This window comes from Gorilla gorilla, chromosome 9, assembly GCF_029281585.2.
Source record: "Gorilla gorilla gorilla isolate KB3781 chromosome 9, NHGRI_mGorGor1-v2.1_pri, whole genome shotgun sequence".
NCBI lineage: Eukaryota > Metazoa > Chordata > Mammalia > Primates > Hominidae > Gorilla > Gorilla gorilla.
In genome coordinates, this window is record NC_073233.2 from 51,164,777 (window position 1) to 51,182,358 (window position 17,582).

Below are 17,582 nucleotides of genomic sequence, written 5' to 3' on the forward strand. Positions count from 1 at the left end.
TCAAGCCTTTATCTCTTCACCTGTAGAATGGTGGCAATAATAGTTCTAGCTGCCAGCTTTAGTGGCTCACGCCTGTAATCGCAGCACTTTGGGACTCCGAGGTGGGAGGATCAATTAAACCCAGGAGTTTGAGACCAGCCTGGGCCACATAGTGAGACCCCGTCTCTACAAAAAATAAAAAACATCAGCTGGGCGTGGTGGTGTCCACCTGTGGTCCCAGCTACTCGGAAGGCTGAGGTGGGAGGATTGCTTGAGCCTGGGAGGTCAAGACTGCAGTGAGCCATGGTCAAGCCACCGCACTCCAGCCTGGGTGACAGAGTGAGACCTTGTCTCGAAAATAAAAAGATTCTAGCCATCAGTGTTCAAGAACGTCATCATCTATGCACTTCCCTGCTAGGTCTTAGACCTACCTCATGGGAAGCACATTAGGACCTGGAGAGTCTCTCCTCAAGCTGGAAAAGGCAATAGAGGGGGAGTTTGGGAAATGGACAGTGGAATACGGCAGCCCCTGGGGGTCTTTGATGGGTCAGGAACCCTGCAGGAGAGGAAACAGCAGACAGACACAAAGGCTCTGAGATGGGTTCTGGGACCCAGAGAAGCGAAGCACAAAGTGGTTGAGGTGGGTGGGGGGAGAGCTGTGGGAGATGAAGTGAGGGGGTAGTGGTGGGGGCTGCAGGGCCTTGAAGTGTTTGGGTTTTATTCTAAGTGCAATGAGAAGCCTTCAGAGAGTTTTAAGCAGAGAAGCTCCAGGTTCTAATTTGCATTTTAAATAAATCCCTCTGGCTGCTGCATGGAGAATGGATTATTGGAGCAAAAGTAGGAGCCAGAGACCAGAGAAGATAGAAGTCAGGGCTGCCTCCCCAGCCCCTACTGGATGGAGCAGACGGGAGTGGGGGGCTGGGAAGCACTGCACACACACACATACACACACACACACACACACAGCCTCTGGCAGAGTGGGCTCAAGAACTGGGGGAGAGGTGGCTGGGGCTGCAGGTGGTAAAGGCTATGGGTGGGGACTCCAGGGCCTCTAGATGAAAGGTCCAGTTTGTCCAAACTGGTTCCCAAAATGCTGGAATGGAAGAGGAAATAGTGAAAGCAAAATAATACAAAGGGCTTTACTAGAGAAGCCTTCCTTGGGGTCTGCTCAGACCCATTCCTTTTATTATTGTTGTTCAGAGTATTGCTCTGATTTTAACATTGAGCTGCTCTGATAAACAGGTGCACCAGCTCCAAGATGGTGGGGAGAGTGGAGGGACCCATGTTTGGGGAGAGTCATGGCGGAGGCACGGGGCACAGGTGAGTCTTTCACTCATTACCCATTGATTGAGGGCCTGACACATTCCAGTCCCTACTAGGTGTTAAAAGTTATTCACTGGTCTATGAAACCAAGTTTCTGTCCTCTAGGAATTCAGCCTAGTAAGAAAAGGGAGTGTATGCAGACCACAACACAAGTGAGTGTTCGTGGATGTAAACAGGGCAGGAGCAAAATTCACACAGGCAGATAAGGCTTTTCAGAAGACAAGTCAACAGAGAAGCCAAGAAAGGATTTACTGAGGTGGCCTTGAAGGACTGGGGCTGGGAAGATGACATTTTGGGTGGAGGGACAGCATTTGCCAGTGCTTAGATGTGAGAAAGCATGGGGTGGGGGGGTATTTTTTCAGCAAAGAAGGTATCCTCCCTTAGGGTGGGGATTCTGGGAACATGTACAGGAGTAGGGAAACATTAAATCAGAGAGGGAGGTTGAGGCCAGAGTACAGAAGTTCTTGAATGCTGAATTTGGATTTAATTGTTCTGTCATTAGGAGTCTGAAGGTTTTGGATCAGGCCAGTGGTCTGGAGATATGGCTCTGAGAGAGGGTAGAGGAGGGATTGAAGAAGTGAGAGACTGGAACAAGTTGTCTACTGCAAGGATCCAAGGAATAGAAGCTGCCGCCCTGGAGTGGAGCAGGGGACATTGGGGTGGAGACGAGGGGCTGATGCAGGAGGTAGCAGGACAACTCTATAGGACTTTGGAATGAATTGGATGGGGCAAGAACAGAAATGCTCTGAGTCTCTGTGTATTTGAGCTGAGATGCTTAGATTATTGAGGCTACTAAGAAAAATGGTGGGAACTCAAAGGATAGAGGAAAAGCTAGTGAGAGGGGCCAGAGAGATGATAAACTCAGCTTAGGGCAAAAATGTTATGATTCTTACTCCATCAGCCTTCCGACATGAAAACCCCATTCCAGCAGTATTCTCTCAGCACTTGGATGGAAGTTTGACTAGCATTTATTACACCTGAAAAATAAGAATGAAATGTCACCAGCTCACTGAGCCTGCCTGTGCTGTTTATCAGACTACATTGCTGTTCATCATTACTTTGCTGCTTTGTCTCTTTCTGCTCCTGGATGGTAAATTTCTTTTTTTTCTTTTTTTTTCCCCCAGAGACAGAGTCTCGCTCTGTCGCCCAGAGCTGGAGTGCAATGGTGCGATCTCAGCTCACTGCAACCTCCACCTCCCGGGTTCAAGCGATTCTCCTGCCTCAGCCTCCAGAGTAGCTGGGATGACAGGCATGTGCCACCACACCCAGCTAATTTTTGTATTTTTAGTTTCACCATGTTGGCCAGGCTGGTCTCGAACTCCTGACCCTGTGATCTGCCCACCTCGGCCTCCCAAAGTGCTGGGATTACAGGCGTAAGCCACCACGCCCAGGCAGTAAGTTTCTTGAGGGCCACAGGCAGAGGCCACATCAGTTCTTTTTTGACTTCTGTGGACCCAGGATACAGCACAGTCAGCACCTGGCCAATGGATGAGTTCAACAAATATTTGTGGACTGAAGGAAGGAAAGGAGGGAGGGAAGGAGGGAGGAAAGGAGGGATGCCTTATCCATCTCAGTTCAGCACAGAGCCTGGCCCTCAGAAGCTCTGTAACTAACATTTGGGGACCGGCGAGCAGCGATGAGGGATTCTTGGCAAGCTGAGGTTTTCAGAGCTCCCCTCTGGTAGCTGCTGTGCTTGCAAGGGTGTGTTTATCTTTAAGGTCTGGATCTAAATTTTTCTTTCAAGTCCAAAGGCTTTTACAAACCCCAGCCTAAAACAACAACTGGATTGCATTTCTGAGGAGGAAGGGTGGGGGTGGGGAGAGAAGAAGAAGGAGAAAGCAAGAGAACCTCTCCACTTCCCACCCCATAATGAGTTCCGAGACGGAGGTAGAGCTAGAAAAACAGAACAGACTGTTTAAGTGGGACAAGCAAGAAGCCCAGCCCCCTGGGGAGGGCTTGGGGAGGATGCAGAGAAGAAGTCAGTTTGTGGAGAAATAATAGATCTTCTCCTGGTCGGCTGGTAGCAGGGCAGCTGTGGCCGCCCTTGGTTGGGGGAAACAGGAGTGACTGGCTACCTTGTTAGTGGGAGGGGGCCCTCCCAACCATGGGCAGGAGCAGCCGGCACTGGACGCTGCCCAGCAGAAACAGAGCTGGTTATCGCTTTTCATAAAGACTGGTCATTTTCATAAAGACTAATCAACGCCTGGGTGAGTCTCTTTGGCAGAAAGAAAGGCAGCTCTAAATGGGAGCAGCAGATGCGTGCATCTGTGTGCATCTGTCAGGAAAGCCAGGGAGAATGTACAGAGGGATGTGGCTAAAGACAGGTGGCATTCCTGGCCACATTTCACAGCTCTTTGTGATGCAGAAGTAAATACATATGTAAGCTGCTTCCACAGAGGCATTCTCTGGATGCTGGTAAATCAGGGAAGGTTTGGTGGGAAGGGTCTTGATGCCTAACCTCATATTCTGGCTCCAGTTTCCAGGAAGCCCGTGTTCCTCTCAAGATGAGATTGGGGCCCTGGGCCAGGGAGATTGAGTTCGAGTCCTGTGCTGAGCTTTACTAATAGTGGGATCTCAGCTCAGTCACACGGTCTCCCTGGTCATCCATGTTTGCCTTCTGTGTTAATCTGCTAGGGCTGCTGCAATGAACACCCACAAACTGGGTGGCTCAAAACAAAAGATGTAATCTCTCACAGTTCTGGAGTCTAGAAGTTCAAAGTCAAGGTGCTGGCAGGGTCGCGCTCCCTCTGAGGCCTCGAGGGAAGAATCTCTCCTCACCTCTTCCAGCTTCTGTGGGTTGCTGGCAATCTTTGGCATTCCGTGGTTTGTAGACGCATCACTCTAATGCCATGGCCATCTTCCCTCTCTCTCTGTCTGTGTCTCTCTGCCTCCTCTCCTCTTAAAAAGACACAGTCATTGAATTTAGTGCCTACTCTAATCCAATATGACCTCAACCTCATTAATGACCTCCGCAGAGATTCTTTCCAAATAAGGTTCCATGCAGAGGTTTTGGGTGGACACACATTTTGAGGGAACACTATTTTTTCCTTTTTTTTTTTTTTTTTTGGAGTCTCGCTCTATCCCCCAGGCTGGAGTGTAGTGGTGCAGTCTTGGCTCACTGCAACCTCCGCCTCCCGGGTTCAAGTGATTCTCATGCCTCAGCCTCCCGAGTAGCTAGGATTACAGGCACCTGCCACCACACCCAGCTAATATTTGTATTTTTAGTAGAGACAGGGTTTTGCCATGTTGGCCAGGCCGCTCTCAAACTCCTGACCTCAGGAGATCCACCTGCCTCAGCCTCCCAAAGTGCTGGGATTACAGGCATGAGCCACCGCGCCTGGCCAATATTTAAAGCATTGTTATACTGTATGAAGTCAAACATATGTAGTTCTAAACAATTATTAGGTGCCTGTTGGGTGCGTAGTGCTGGAGAAGCACAGATAAGGACGACACTGTTCCGGATTTGCCAGCCTCATTCCTAACAAGCCAACTTCAGCTCAACTTGCACTAGATCTGTTAGAATGGGCGGGGTGGGTCCAAGAAGCCAAACTTTGCCCCAGAAATATAACTGCTTAAGGGCAACACCTGTAGTGTTTGTATGATACAACCTCAAACTTGCTTGGATGTTTAAAGGAAATTGTGAAAGCCCTTTTTTCAGTTTTACTTGTTCCACTATAAAAATCTGTCTAACTCATCTTGGGGCTGAAAGAACATTTTCTGATTCCAGAGACTGTCTCCAACAATTGTTGGAACGTTGGTTGAATAATCTGGGAAGTCTTTGGCAGATCTAAATCAAACATAACTTTTCGAGCTGGTTCCTTCAACACCTCCAGAGCAGGGAGGAAGTGTATTAGCAGTAAGAGGCATGTGGTATGTCAGACAATTTTAGGTGGCACTCAGATGAACTGGAACGCTTTTTATTTCAATGGTTATATAGTTATCTGAGTGAGTATTTGATGAATTATATTTAGCACATAAAACCCATGGTTTCCTGAACAGTGCTGCTTAAGACAAAGTTTAAAAAATGAGTTGGGTTTAAGTCATTTGAAAGAAACAGATTCAATAAAGGACAGTACAAACCAGGGACAGTCACTCACACTTGTAATCCCAGCTACTTGGGAGACCGAAGTGGGAGGATCACTTGAGGCCAGGGATTGGCTCCCAGCCTGGCTAAGTAGCGAGACACTGTCTCTTAAAAAAAAAAAGAAGGAAAGAGGCCGGGCACCGTGGCTCATGCCTATAATCTCAGCACTTTGGGAGCCCAAGGTGAGTAGATCACTTGAGGTCAGGAGTTCAAGACCAGCCTGACTGACATGGTGAAACCCTGTCTCTACTAAAAATACAAAATTAGCCAGGTGTGGTGGTGCGCACCTGTAGTCCCAGCTACTTGGGAGGCTGAGGCAGGAGAATTGCTTGAATCTGGGAGGCGGAGGTTACAGTGAGCCGAGATCGCACCACTGCACTCCAGCATGGGCACAAGAGTGAAACCCCATCTCAAAAAAGAAAAGAAAAGAAAAAAGAATAGCACAGGTGGGATACAGAGAAGGTAAAATGAGTGAATGAAGGTGGTATTCAGTGGGTATGGGTATTGCAAAATTCCTGGGGGGAACTCAAGTTTGGGAATCACTGGTTGAGTGGATTAGAGACTTTGGCATTGGTACCTGGGTTTGAATCTCTGCTCAGTTGCCTGCTGGCCTGGTAGCCCTCAGACAAGTCACCTAATGCCTTTGGACATCAGTTTCCTCATCTGTAAAGAAAACCTCTGTGGCCCAGCTGAACATCCCTGTGGAGCACTGGGCTCAGAAGGAGAGCTGATATGGGCTGCATGTGGCCTCCAGTGGGACGGGAAGACAGACGCACACCCCAGCTGCCCAAGGGTTACTCAAAGTAGAGGACTGTGTGGGGGTGGCTGAGTTCCGAGGCTCTGAGCTGGGGATCTCCCCTAGAATGTGGGACCCTGGGGTGCAGTCTCAGGAGGTAGCACTTGAAGATCCAAGACTGAAATAGGGCCAGGAGCAGATATTGTTTTAGTAATTCGGGAAGCTTTGGTTTGATATTTTTTATATAAACCCCTATTATGTGCCAGGTGCTTCACATGAATATTCATTGTTTCTGCAACAACTTCCCCCAGGAAAGTGATATTATTCCCATTTTACAGATGAAGGCACTCAGGCTCAGAGAGGTGAAGTAACTTGACCAAGGTCACACAGCTAGAAGAGGTGGTGCGAGGATTGGAAACCTCTACCATCTTCCTCCAGCATCTTGAGGGTGGGTGTTTCTGAACCTGGATTCAGACCACAGCTGTGATGATGGACAGACCTAGTACAGGAGGGAGAGACAGGAAATTGACCAGAAAATCCTATGCCTGTGTAAAGAACAGCCTATTTATGCGTATGGATTCCCTAGGTAAAGGCATCCATAGGCTCTGCTCATTTCCCCTGTGTTTCTAGAGCGGGAACACGGGATCATCACCTGATCTGTGGCTCTCACTTTTCTCTGCAGCGTAGGAGTGAGTGACATGTACAAATACATCCTCCAGAGACCTTGGGGGAGGGAGGTGAGGACGTGGAACAGGGAGATGGAATCTCAGGAGATCAGAAAGCAATTTGAACATGAAGTTACTCTCTGGGGCCTGGCAGCTGTGTGGAGAAAACGATATAATTTAACGTTTCTTGGAAACTGATATTCTCACTTCCCAACGAATCTGGGTTTGTGGACAGATCTCGGTTCCGTCTCCCTCACCGTGGTTTGTGATAACTGCTGATTATCCATATTCGTATAAGATTTGCATTTCCACATGGACTCTTTGCTTGAAAACAGGCCTGTGTTAGTTTGGCACTTGGGTCTATTGCAGTTCTCAGGTGTCATCCTTGAACTTTGTGCCTTGACTCCTTTCCAGGCTTACACCCCCTTGGAAATTATGGTAATCATAAGAGCTAACACTGATTCTATAGCAACTACCATGGGACAGACCTTGTTCTAAGCACTTCTCATGTCCTAAATTATTAATCTTCACCACACTGTTCACTGATGCAAGTACAATGAACGCTGTTTTGCAACTGAGGCACAGAGAGGTGACTTCCCACAGCCACACAGCCCATCTGTGGTGGAAGCAGGAATAGAACCAGAGTCTGCCTTCTTAACACTGTGCCGTTCTGAGTTCCCCAGGAGTTCCTTTACACACACCCATCATGCACTGTGCAGCTGTCCATCGCTGAGTTTCTAACACTGGGGAGCACTCATATATTTTCCCATTTATCTCCACCGAGAGGTCTCTGAAGCTGGGGCACAAGCTTCTTCATTCTGCATCCCCAGGACCCGGCATGGCACCTGGCACGTGGAGACTATTCAATCAGGTTCTTGTCACGAAAGGATTCAAATCTGAAATTTACTTTCAGGGAAATTCACATCAGTGGCTCCCCAGGAATTGGGAAGGAGCCATTTGAGAAGCAGAGAGCCACAGGTCCATAGATGCGTCTGGCTGTCAGGACATGGGCCCGAATAACCCAACTTCTCGCTTGATGCTGAACATTAGTACAGAGCTGAGATGCATTGCTGAATCTTGAGGGGGTGGGTGCTTGGAGTGTGTATCTCAAGAGGCGTGATAGCTCTTCTGAATGATGGTAGTGAGTATGCCATGGGCAAGGCAGGCTGGCACCATGGCTGAGAGCAGCATGCGCTTCTGATCTGGCTCTACCACTGATTTTCTTTAAACCTCAGGTTCCACTTCTGTAAAATGGGTTTGTTATGGGGAATAAGTGAGATGCACAGTGAAACGTGTTCAGCACAGCGATTGGGCCATAGGTGCTCAGTAAATGTTAGCTTAATACATCTTATATTGTCAAAATTACTTTCTTATCTAGCACCCACTGGGTCCTCACGCAGCCCTGCAAGGCCCCATTTGATGGAGGAGGAAATGGCACAAAAATGATTGCCTTAGGTCATAGGGTTAGGAAGTGATGGAGCGAGAGCAGACCTGGAGCTCTGGCTCAAAAACCAGTGCCTTCATCCCGTATCACCCTTTTGCCTTCATATCATTGGGAAAACTCAGGCTTTTCTTGCATCTTTTTTCTTTTTCCAAAAACCATTTATTGAGGTGAAATGCACATAACATACATTTAAGCATTTTAAAGTGTGCAATTCAGGGGCATTCAGCTCATTCATAGTGTCCTGTAGCCACCACCTCCGTCAAGTTCCAAAACATTTCCATCACCCCTTATCCATCAAGCAGTTTCTCCCCACCCTCCTCTTTCCTCAGCCCTTCGCAACCACCAATTCCTCTTCCTTCTCTATGGATTTACCTCTTCTGGATAGTTCATATAAATGGAGTCATACACTATGTGGCCTTTTGTGTCCGGCTTCTTAGCATGCTTTCAAGGTTCATTTCTGTTGCAGTGGATATCAGAACTCCATTCCCTTTTGTGGCTGAATAATATTCCATAGTATGTATATACCATAATTTGCTTACTCATTCATCTGTTGATGAATATTTATTTCTATCTTTTGGCTGTTGTGAACAGCACTGCTATGTTTGAGCACCTGTTTTCAATTTTTTTTCTTTTTTCTTTTTTTTTGAGACAGGGTCTCACTGTGTCACCCAAGCTGGAGTGCTGTGACTCGATCTCTGCTTATGGCTCACTGTAACCTCCTCCTGGGCTGGAGCCATCCTCCCACCTCAGCCTCCCAAGTAGCTGGGACTGCAGGCACATGCCACCACACCCAGCTAATTTTTTGTTATTTTTTTGCAGGAAGGGGGTTTTGCCATGTTGCCCAGGCTAGTCTGGAACTCCTGGGCTCAAGTGATCTGCCTGCCGTGGCCTCTCAAAGTGCTAGGATTACAGGTGTGAGCCACCATGCCCAACCTGTTTTCAATTCTTTTGAGTATATAGTGGTTTCCTCATATTTTAAAAGAACAGGCAGAAGCATGTTACACTGTCATTTCGTAATATGATCTAACCAGTAGGCATTTCTAATTAAAGAATTGGCTGATATCCGTCTCATCCCAAAACAATAGCAGGCTTCCTTTTCTACAAACACAGTTGAAACTCTTTTATATCCTTAGTCAATAACTGGAGTTTTAACACACACACACACACACACACACACACACACACACACACACACACACACACACACACACACACCCCTGCCTGTGCCTTCTCATACTGTAGCCACAGCTTTTCCACTAGTTGTTGTCCAACTGGGAGATTGCACCTCTGTTGATGTTTATTCACATAATCTGATGTTTTGTTTTGTTTCGTTTTGTTTTTTAACTGCCTTCATTAGATACTCAGCACCATTCACTGGATGTGAGAAGAGAGAGGGAGGGAAAGGCACACTCTACAATTAGCCTTGGAAAGGGAATCAGAAATGTAAGCACAATTAGTCTCCTAGTGATAAACTCCTTGATGACATGTACCACATTTTAGGATTTTTTTTTTTTTTTTGAGATGGAGTCTCGCTCTTGTTGCCCAGGCTGGAGTGCAATGGCGCAATCTCGGCTCACTGCAACCTCCACTTCCTGGGTTCAAGTGATTCTCCTGCCTCAGCCTCCAGAGAAGCTGGGATTACAGGCGCCCGCCACCACACCTGGCTAATTTTTTTGTATTTTTGATAGAGATGGGGTTTCACCACGTTGGCCAGGTTGGTCACGAACTCCTGACCTCAGGTGATCCACCCGCCTTGGCCTCCCAAGGTGCTGAGATTACAGGCATGAGCCACTGCACCCGGCCTATGTTTTATGCTTTTTAAAGAACATTTAGCCCTGAGTGTAAAGTCAGGGCTCTGCAAATATTTGTTCAAGGAGTTAATCACAGCACTATTTTGATGTGCTGTAAAGTTCCTTAATGAAGATGGCTGCTATTGGTAAAATTAGGAACCCCCAGGGGGAGAACAGAAGGGTCAGCTCATTCCCCGGGATGACAGCTGTCCCAGTTAGCCCTGTGAGTGGGCAGGGCTGGCAATGCCATATGTTGCTAGTGGTCGACTTCGGTGGAAACAGGCCCTGTGGTTTCCTTCTTTCATCACTCTCAATGAGTAATCAAACATGCTTACCTCCCAGGTCTCTGCCAGGTGGGCCTGCAAGCTGGGGGCATCCTCCATCCTGTACAGCCAAGGCAAAGAGCATGCACTTTGTAGATCTGCAGGCCTGGGTTCCAAACCCAGCCTGGCCACTTCCTGGCTGTGTGACCTTGGGCAAATGACTTAGCCTCTCTGGGCCTCAGTTCCCTGATAGGGTTACAGGAGTGATGACATGAGTGCTAGCTTGTAATGTGCTCAGCGAGGTGCTTGGTGCATATTAGGGCTCAGATCTGTGATTGTCATTACTATGCCCTTTCCCTCCTTCCTTCCTGCTGTGTGTACGATGTAGGACCTTCTTGTGTCTGATGTGTAACTGATGTTGCAGTTAAACTAAAAGAATCCTCTGCTGTCATGGAGGGCAGTCCAGTGGGGATGACGCATAAACAGACTCACAGAGGGGGCACCACGTGCTGCCGGAACCCAGGGGAGGTGGCGCAAACTCTGATGGGGGCCCATCTTCACAGACTCCCTAATCTGGTTCCTAGAGAATGAATAGTGGAAAAGGTGGGGCTAACATTCCTATTGCCCATCCACTGACCCCACCCCCAAAGGGTGCCAGGGATCATTAAGGCACAGACCAGGTTCATGAAATAGCTTTACTGGGCTCAAAGAGAGGCTGCAGGATTCTTAGCCAAAGTGGGTATCTGAGGGAGGGAGAGGGGGTGCCACGGGCTGCCCTCAGGCTGGGATGCTGCTTTGGCACCATTGGGGTCCCTAGGGTTCCTAGGAATGTTAAGACAGACCAGTGTACATACACACACACAAAAACACACAGAGCACTATTGCTTATTTGCCCTGAGAAAAATTAATGCTTCATGTGTTGAATGAGGGAGCAAAGCCCTGTGTCTGTGTGCGGCTCCCCGACACCAGGCCTGCTCTTTCTGGGGCCACCCATAACCCTCACCTTGCAGCAGCCTGCTGGCCGTCTCTCTGTGCCCAGCTTCCTCACTCTCGCAGGGAATGGGCTGCCTTGATTTCTCTCAGTCCTGCCAGTCCATTCCTGGCCTCAGCGGCCTGGCGTTTCTGTCTCCTGCAGGCCAGGCACCCGGTCAGGCTGCTTCTGGAGAGATGACCCTGAGCAGGGAAAGACCATCTGCATGCCCTGTGCGCAGGAAGCCACAGGCCACAGCATGAGGACAGACACAAAGGAGAGGGTGTGCTTTGAGTGGATATGGGCCAAATCCTGGCTTAGTTTTCACTGTGTGATCACGGCAAGTCAGGGAACCTCTCTGAGTCTTGGTTTCCAGAGGGGGAAAGTGGGAATCATGATACTTCTTGCATTTGTGGGGTTAAAATGATGTATATAAAGTGCCTGGCACAGTTCAAGTGCTCAGCACACGGTGGTTATGAGCACAGTGTGAGTGAATTGGAGACAGTCTTACCCTTTCTCATGTCCAGGAGTGGCTGCCAAAGGGCTCTTGAAATTTCCGCTCAGCAGGCGCTGCTGGGAGTAAGACCTCTATGAACTGGCTTTGTGCCCCTCCTTGCTGTGTGACCTTGAATAAGACACTTGGTCTCTCTGAATGAGGTTAGAAACGGGAATTGTACAACCACTATCAATGCCAGGGTCCCAGCTGCATGCATGACAAAAATACACTTCAGAGGCTGTTATTTTGCAAGATGCACAAAACCTTGCCTGGAGAGGCCCAGGAAGAAGTGCATAGACCAGAGGGCAGACTATCATAGAGGGCTGAGCTGAGCAGGGCAGAGCCCTCCTGGGTCCTCTGCACACTTGGGATCCAACCACGCCCAGACCTGGAGAAAAGCCTGCATAATGCAGGGGCCAAGATGTAAAAATAAAAATCAAGGGTGCAGAGATCCTGGGAACGGGGCCTTGGAGATAGATCCTTCAGGGATCGTGGAACTTTATAAAGCAGCAAAGCCACTTTTTCAAAGGAAAGCCCAAATAGAAAACAGATAAAAGCAAGAAAGGAGTCCTCAGGCAGTTTAATTCTTCATTGTTTGGTGGAAAATGCCTCATTGTTTGTGGCATCTCTGCAGAGAACCAGAATGGAGGTTCCCAGACTTCATTTCCTTTACCAATAATTTTTTTAAAAAAGTCAGGACTGACATCTGCATCTGGTTGCCAATCTCTTCCTGTTGCAGAATAAGGATTTTTTTTTTTAAGACAACAATCATCCCTTATCACCATTATTTCTTGGAAGAAAGAATATTTGCCCCTCTTCCCATCCCCCAGATAGGAAGGACTGGGCTTTACAATGAAGACAGGTGGCTCCATGAAAACTCACTGTCTTGTCTTGAGTTTTCTCACTTGCTTATTTGAAAATCACAGCAGCAGAGCAGGATGTGTGAACCCCTTCCAGAAGGTTTCCAGCCACATGGTTTGAAAAACATTGACTAGTCCCAGTGCCTAATTTTGCAGATGTGAAAACTGAGATCCTGAAAATAATACAGTGCACTCACTCAGCAACACTTTGTGTCTGTGCCATGCTGTGCACCAAGCCTGAGTTAATACTGGGGCTTCAGAGAGAAACACCATCTAGGAGGGTCCCAGAGGGAGTTGGTGGTAGAATCCATCCATCCATCCATCCATCCATCCATCCATCCATCCACCCACCCACCCACCCATTCATTCATCAATGGTAAATGGTGTGGCCACTACAATAGAACAGCCAACCAGGAGTACAAGCTATGAACAGGGCCTACAAGGTACTGCCTACTGGGTTTAAAGTCTGATAGAGCAGGCTGCTAAAACTAAAGAAAGCAAGTACATAAGATAATTTCAGAGAGTAAAAAGTGATGCAAAGATGATGAAATATGATAAGATGGAAGGGTGACAGTGGGGGCTGCTTGGGTGTGTCCCTCTGATGGGAGAATATTGTGCAAAGAAGACCTGAACCATGAGAAGATCTCACTATGCAGAGAGCTGGCAGAAGAGCATTCCAGGCAGAGGAAACGGCAAGATAGAAAGGTGCTTGGCGTGGGAGCATGGCAGTGGGAAGATTAGAGTGGCAGATGGTGAAGCCAGTCAGAGGCTTCACTGTGGGCCTAGGAAGGGCTCAGCAGGCAGGCAGCTAGGCTCCCACCTGTAATGTAGGGCAGGCACTCCTGGGGGCTTCCAGGCCCCACTGGGACCTGCCTTCTACCTTGACATATGGATCCAGGCACAGACTAGAGTGATCCACGGGCTGGATGCATTTCTCTCCTCATTTCTCAATCCATCTTGTGTCGAAACAAGGGACCAAAATGAGCCCATGTGCACTCCCAGAAGATGACTAAGAATGGAGAGGCCAAAGGCTGACTTCTTCAGCTCTGCTGCTGATCAGCCCTTCCTCAGGGGCTGCTGGACTGTGGCCGGACGGGGGCACCCTCAGGGTTAGGGTGTGTGGTCTGGAGGCCTGCCCAGCCGAGGTGTGTTCTTTTGTCCCTGGAGTGTGTGGTGTGTGAAGGGGGGTCTGGGGAGTTGAGGGCTGATGGGATTTGGTTACTTGCTCAACAATTATGTATTGAGCACCTACCCGGTGCTGGGGATTGTTCTAGAATGGCCCCAGGGATACCATGGTGATAATGATAAATACATACATGCCTTAGATAAACTCAAGCCATGGTGAGTGCCCACAAAATAAAAGGAGCTCGTGGAGCATGATGGAGGAGTAGGGAGGGTGCGGGAGACTTCAGCTCACTGGGCAGGGACAGCTTCTCTTGGAGGAGCGGGCAGTTGAGAGCAAGCTTGACAGCCCACCAGCCATGTGTCATCAGGAGAAGTGTGCCGGGCCGAGAGACCAGTAAAGGCAATGAGGTGGGCACAAGAGAAGGCTGGGTGGCTGGGCAGAGGGAGCAGAGCAGATGATGGAGTCTCACGGAGCCTTCTCCCCAATATATCCAGAAAACAAAATCAGTGTCCGTGTGCAGCACAAATGCAGTGGGGAAAGCGCCAGAATATAAAAACCTGAGCTCTTATCGTGCCTTCCTGTGTGACCTGGGGCAAGTTTATTGCCCACTCTGGGCCTTAGTTTCTTGTCTGTAAACAAGACTGCTGGACTGGAGAAGGGATGATAAATCACTTTTATTGTTAGCGCCAATGTAGACCAATGATAGCAGCTGCCAAGGCACTGGACTGAAAAGGTGCACGGAGCTCCCTTCCAGGTGGATCAGCAAAGAGTACTGTAATCGATTAGTGATGTCTGCCATGGGTGAGAACCAGGAGGCAGTTGCATGTGTGCCACACATTTGCCATTCCTGGGTCACCCGCAACCGAAATTGTCCAGAGACTGCATTGGATATGCATGTGCTTGTACCAGCTTCAGCATCTGTGTCTTTTCCCCTCTGGTTCATCAGAATCGAGTGCTATGTGTGCTCTGGCACAGATGAACATCAGAGAATAATAGTAGCTGATGTGTGATGCTGCCTCTGTGTTGACACCAGGCCCTGGTGCTCATAACCCGTGCAGTCCTCCCAGCAACTCTGGGAGAGGATCTTAACTCCTCTCTCCATACATGAGGATTGAAGGCAGGTGAGGGCCCACACGTGTTCAGAGACTGCACCCTGGGAATTGCTTGGGGAATGAGTTGATGAGAAGCTGGTGCTGACTGGTAGCTTCTCCCGTGTCCTCTTGCTTTCCTCGAGCCTGCCTGACTCCAGTGAGTTCTGCCTCCAAATGCAAGTGAGTGTAGACTTCCTGGGGGAATCTGCTCCCAAGCTGCTGCTGTCTGGGTGCAGGAAGGAGGTGGGCCATGGTGCCTCCTGAGCAGGAGGAGCCTGGCAGCTTTCTTTTCCAAGCTGCTGTCTGCCTCTCCTCTTCCTCCATTGCACTTCTGTTCTGTCCCTGCCAAGGAAGAGCAGTACAGGAGAGTGCCAGGCCCTGGTGAGGCAACTTTCCGGTCAGGGAATCCTGTGGCCAGTTGGGCTCTGGTGCCACATGTGCAGTGAGCTACTGGGGCTAGCGAGGTGGGGCCACTTGAATGAAGGCTTCCTCTCAGGGAAGTGTGAGGCTGGAGGCGAGGAGCAGGGTTGGGGGCCTGCTTAGCTTCCCTTTGGGGATGCCCTTGTGAACACCACAAGATCAGCACACGGAAGAGGCAGCTGATGGCATGCACAGTGGGCCATCCTGGGTTCCAGCTCTGGCTTTGCTGCCTGCCCTCACTGTGAGCTTGAGCAAGTCACTCAACCTCTTTCTCAGAGTAAAATGGGATTTATATTGGTTATCACCAAAGTAATGCCACATAACAAAAGATTCCAAAGCTCAGTGGCTGAAACCAACGTTTACTCTCAGCTCAAGGGCTGTAGGCTAGCTGCCACATGGCTGGGCTGGCCTGGACCTAGGCTTTCGGCTCCAGGCTTGGCTGCAGGTTGTGTTGATATCTGCTCTCTGTGTCTCTCTTCCTCCTTGGGCCAGCAGCTGCCTGGACCCTGTGGTCAGCTCTACGTGTGTTTATGCTGCGACTTAGGCTGAAGGGGCAGTGGCTACTGAGATTTTCTTCTCACAGCAATTGACCAGAGGCCAAGAAGACCCTCCCAGCCTTGGGCACAGTCATGCCTCTGCTCTGACATCCCATTGGTCAAAGTAAGTCATGTGGACAGGGCCAAATTCAAGGGTGGACAGTCACTCCACCCATGTGAGGCTATAGCAAGAATGTGGGTGACTCATTGTTTTATGGAGAGGGAAGACTTGGGAACCCTAATTCAACATGCCACCAAAGTGCAGAAGGGCTTTGATACAATACATGGTGTCCAACCCATCTACTTCACAGACAGGAAATGAGGCTCCAGGAGCTGAAGTCACCCAGGTCACCTGACCACTGTGGTCCAGGCACTTCTGCCAGTGTGGTTTCATTTCATCCAGCTGGACAACAGTCCTCAGTGGGAACTGAAATTATTCCTGCTTTGTAAATGGGAGGTCTGAGGCTAGAGAGGAGAGGCCTGTAGCTGAGATCACCTATCCAGGAAATGGGGCTGGGGTAGGGATCTGCAGAGTTCTGATTTTTTCCATGTTGATTGCTAATATCTGTTCCCATTAGCCTTTAAGCCTGTGTTAAGTTAGGAGAGCAGGGAGCACTGGCCTGCAAGTCAGGATATCCCAATTTTGCAGATGGCTAGGTGGGTGATGTGGGCAAGTCCCTGTTGTTTAACTTGGCTGGTGCAGAACTGACGGTGAATGGCAGGAAAGCCCATTTCCCTCCACGGCCCTGCCCGTGCAGCCCTCCCTGGGCAGGGGATGCTATTTCTATACATCCTCCAGGACGCAGCCCTCCCAGGGCCCTGACCCTCACCTTCCTCTGTCCCCAGCTCTGAAGCAATAGAGAGCCTGGGGCCAGAGGGCCAGAGGATTTCCTGGCTCAGCACCCCAGCTGTCCAGAGAGCATTAGCAGGGGCCCGATCCTGTGTCCTTGCCTGGGTTCTCTGTTTCCAGCTGATCAGGGCAGATGAACAGGTGGCCCAGCGTCCTGCATTTGTCTGAGACCTGGCTCCTGGCTTCTCTCCTGTGTGCCCACTTCACTCCAGGAAGAGCTAGAGCATCCCCCATTCCCCTCTGCCTGCCTGCCCTATCCCCACATCTCCAATCCCCCAGGGCTGGGAAACACAGTAGTCAATGTCTGACTGTTATCCTTGCAAGGAAAGGGAGGAAGAAGTGAACAGTTATGTATTGACCGCTCATGTGCCAGGCCCTACATAGCAATGGTTATTATATTGAAAGAATAATATATGATATAACATGTCCTAGATGAGCCTATCATATAAGGGGGGAGTCCTGGCTGGGGCTCAAGGGGCCTGGGCCTGAGTTCTGGTCCTGCCACTAACAGCACGTGGCCTGACTTCCCTGAACCTATTTCCCCATTTGCCAAATGGCCTAGGTGATCTCTTACGTCCCTCCCAACCCTGGTAGTCCAGGGTTGGGCCAGACAGAACCCTCCTGAGTAAACAGCCTGGCCATTTGCCTGTCTCCCCAGGTCCCAGTTTCAAGGATTGTTTAGAACATTCCCTGGAATCTAAGCCACGGACGCGCCTGGTGTGCGGATGTGGAGCTGGATCTGGGGAAGGAGTCAGGCTGCTCTGAGCCCCCTTCTGTCAAGGCTGCCTTCAGGCGGGCTCTTCTCTGGAGTGGTTTGGCCCCATCTTGCCTTTGGCCAGGGATTGCTGCCACCTCCAGGCTCCTGCTCTGTGCCCCTGGCTGGGAATTTGCACCCACGCAAGCTGCTGAGTGCTAATGAGAGGAGCTGGTAATTATAGGGACTGGAGTT

General features: G+C 49.4%; 1 protein-coding gene across 5 annotated transcripts in view; it reads left to right on the forward strand.

Moving 5' to 3' along the window:
- The window catches only part of TSPAN18 (tetraspanin 18), a 203,874-nt gene that overhangs the window by 75,364 nt on the left and 110,928 nt on the right, over positions 1-17,582 (forward strand). The window contains exon 3 of one of the 5 annotated variants that reach the window (XM_055354715.2): positions 1,222-1,299. The exons of 3 other annotated variants lie outside the window; for them this stretch is intronic. The gene's annotated coding sequence lies outside the window, so the exon portion shown is untranslated. Of the gene's footprint in view, positions 1-1,221; positions 1,300-15,721; positions 15,908-17,582 lie in introns of those variants that run through there. One more of the 5 variants, XM_055354717.2, reaches the window with a different exon arrangement.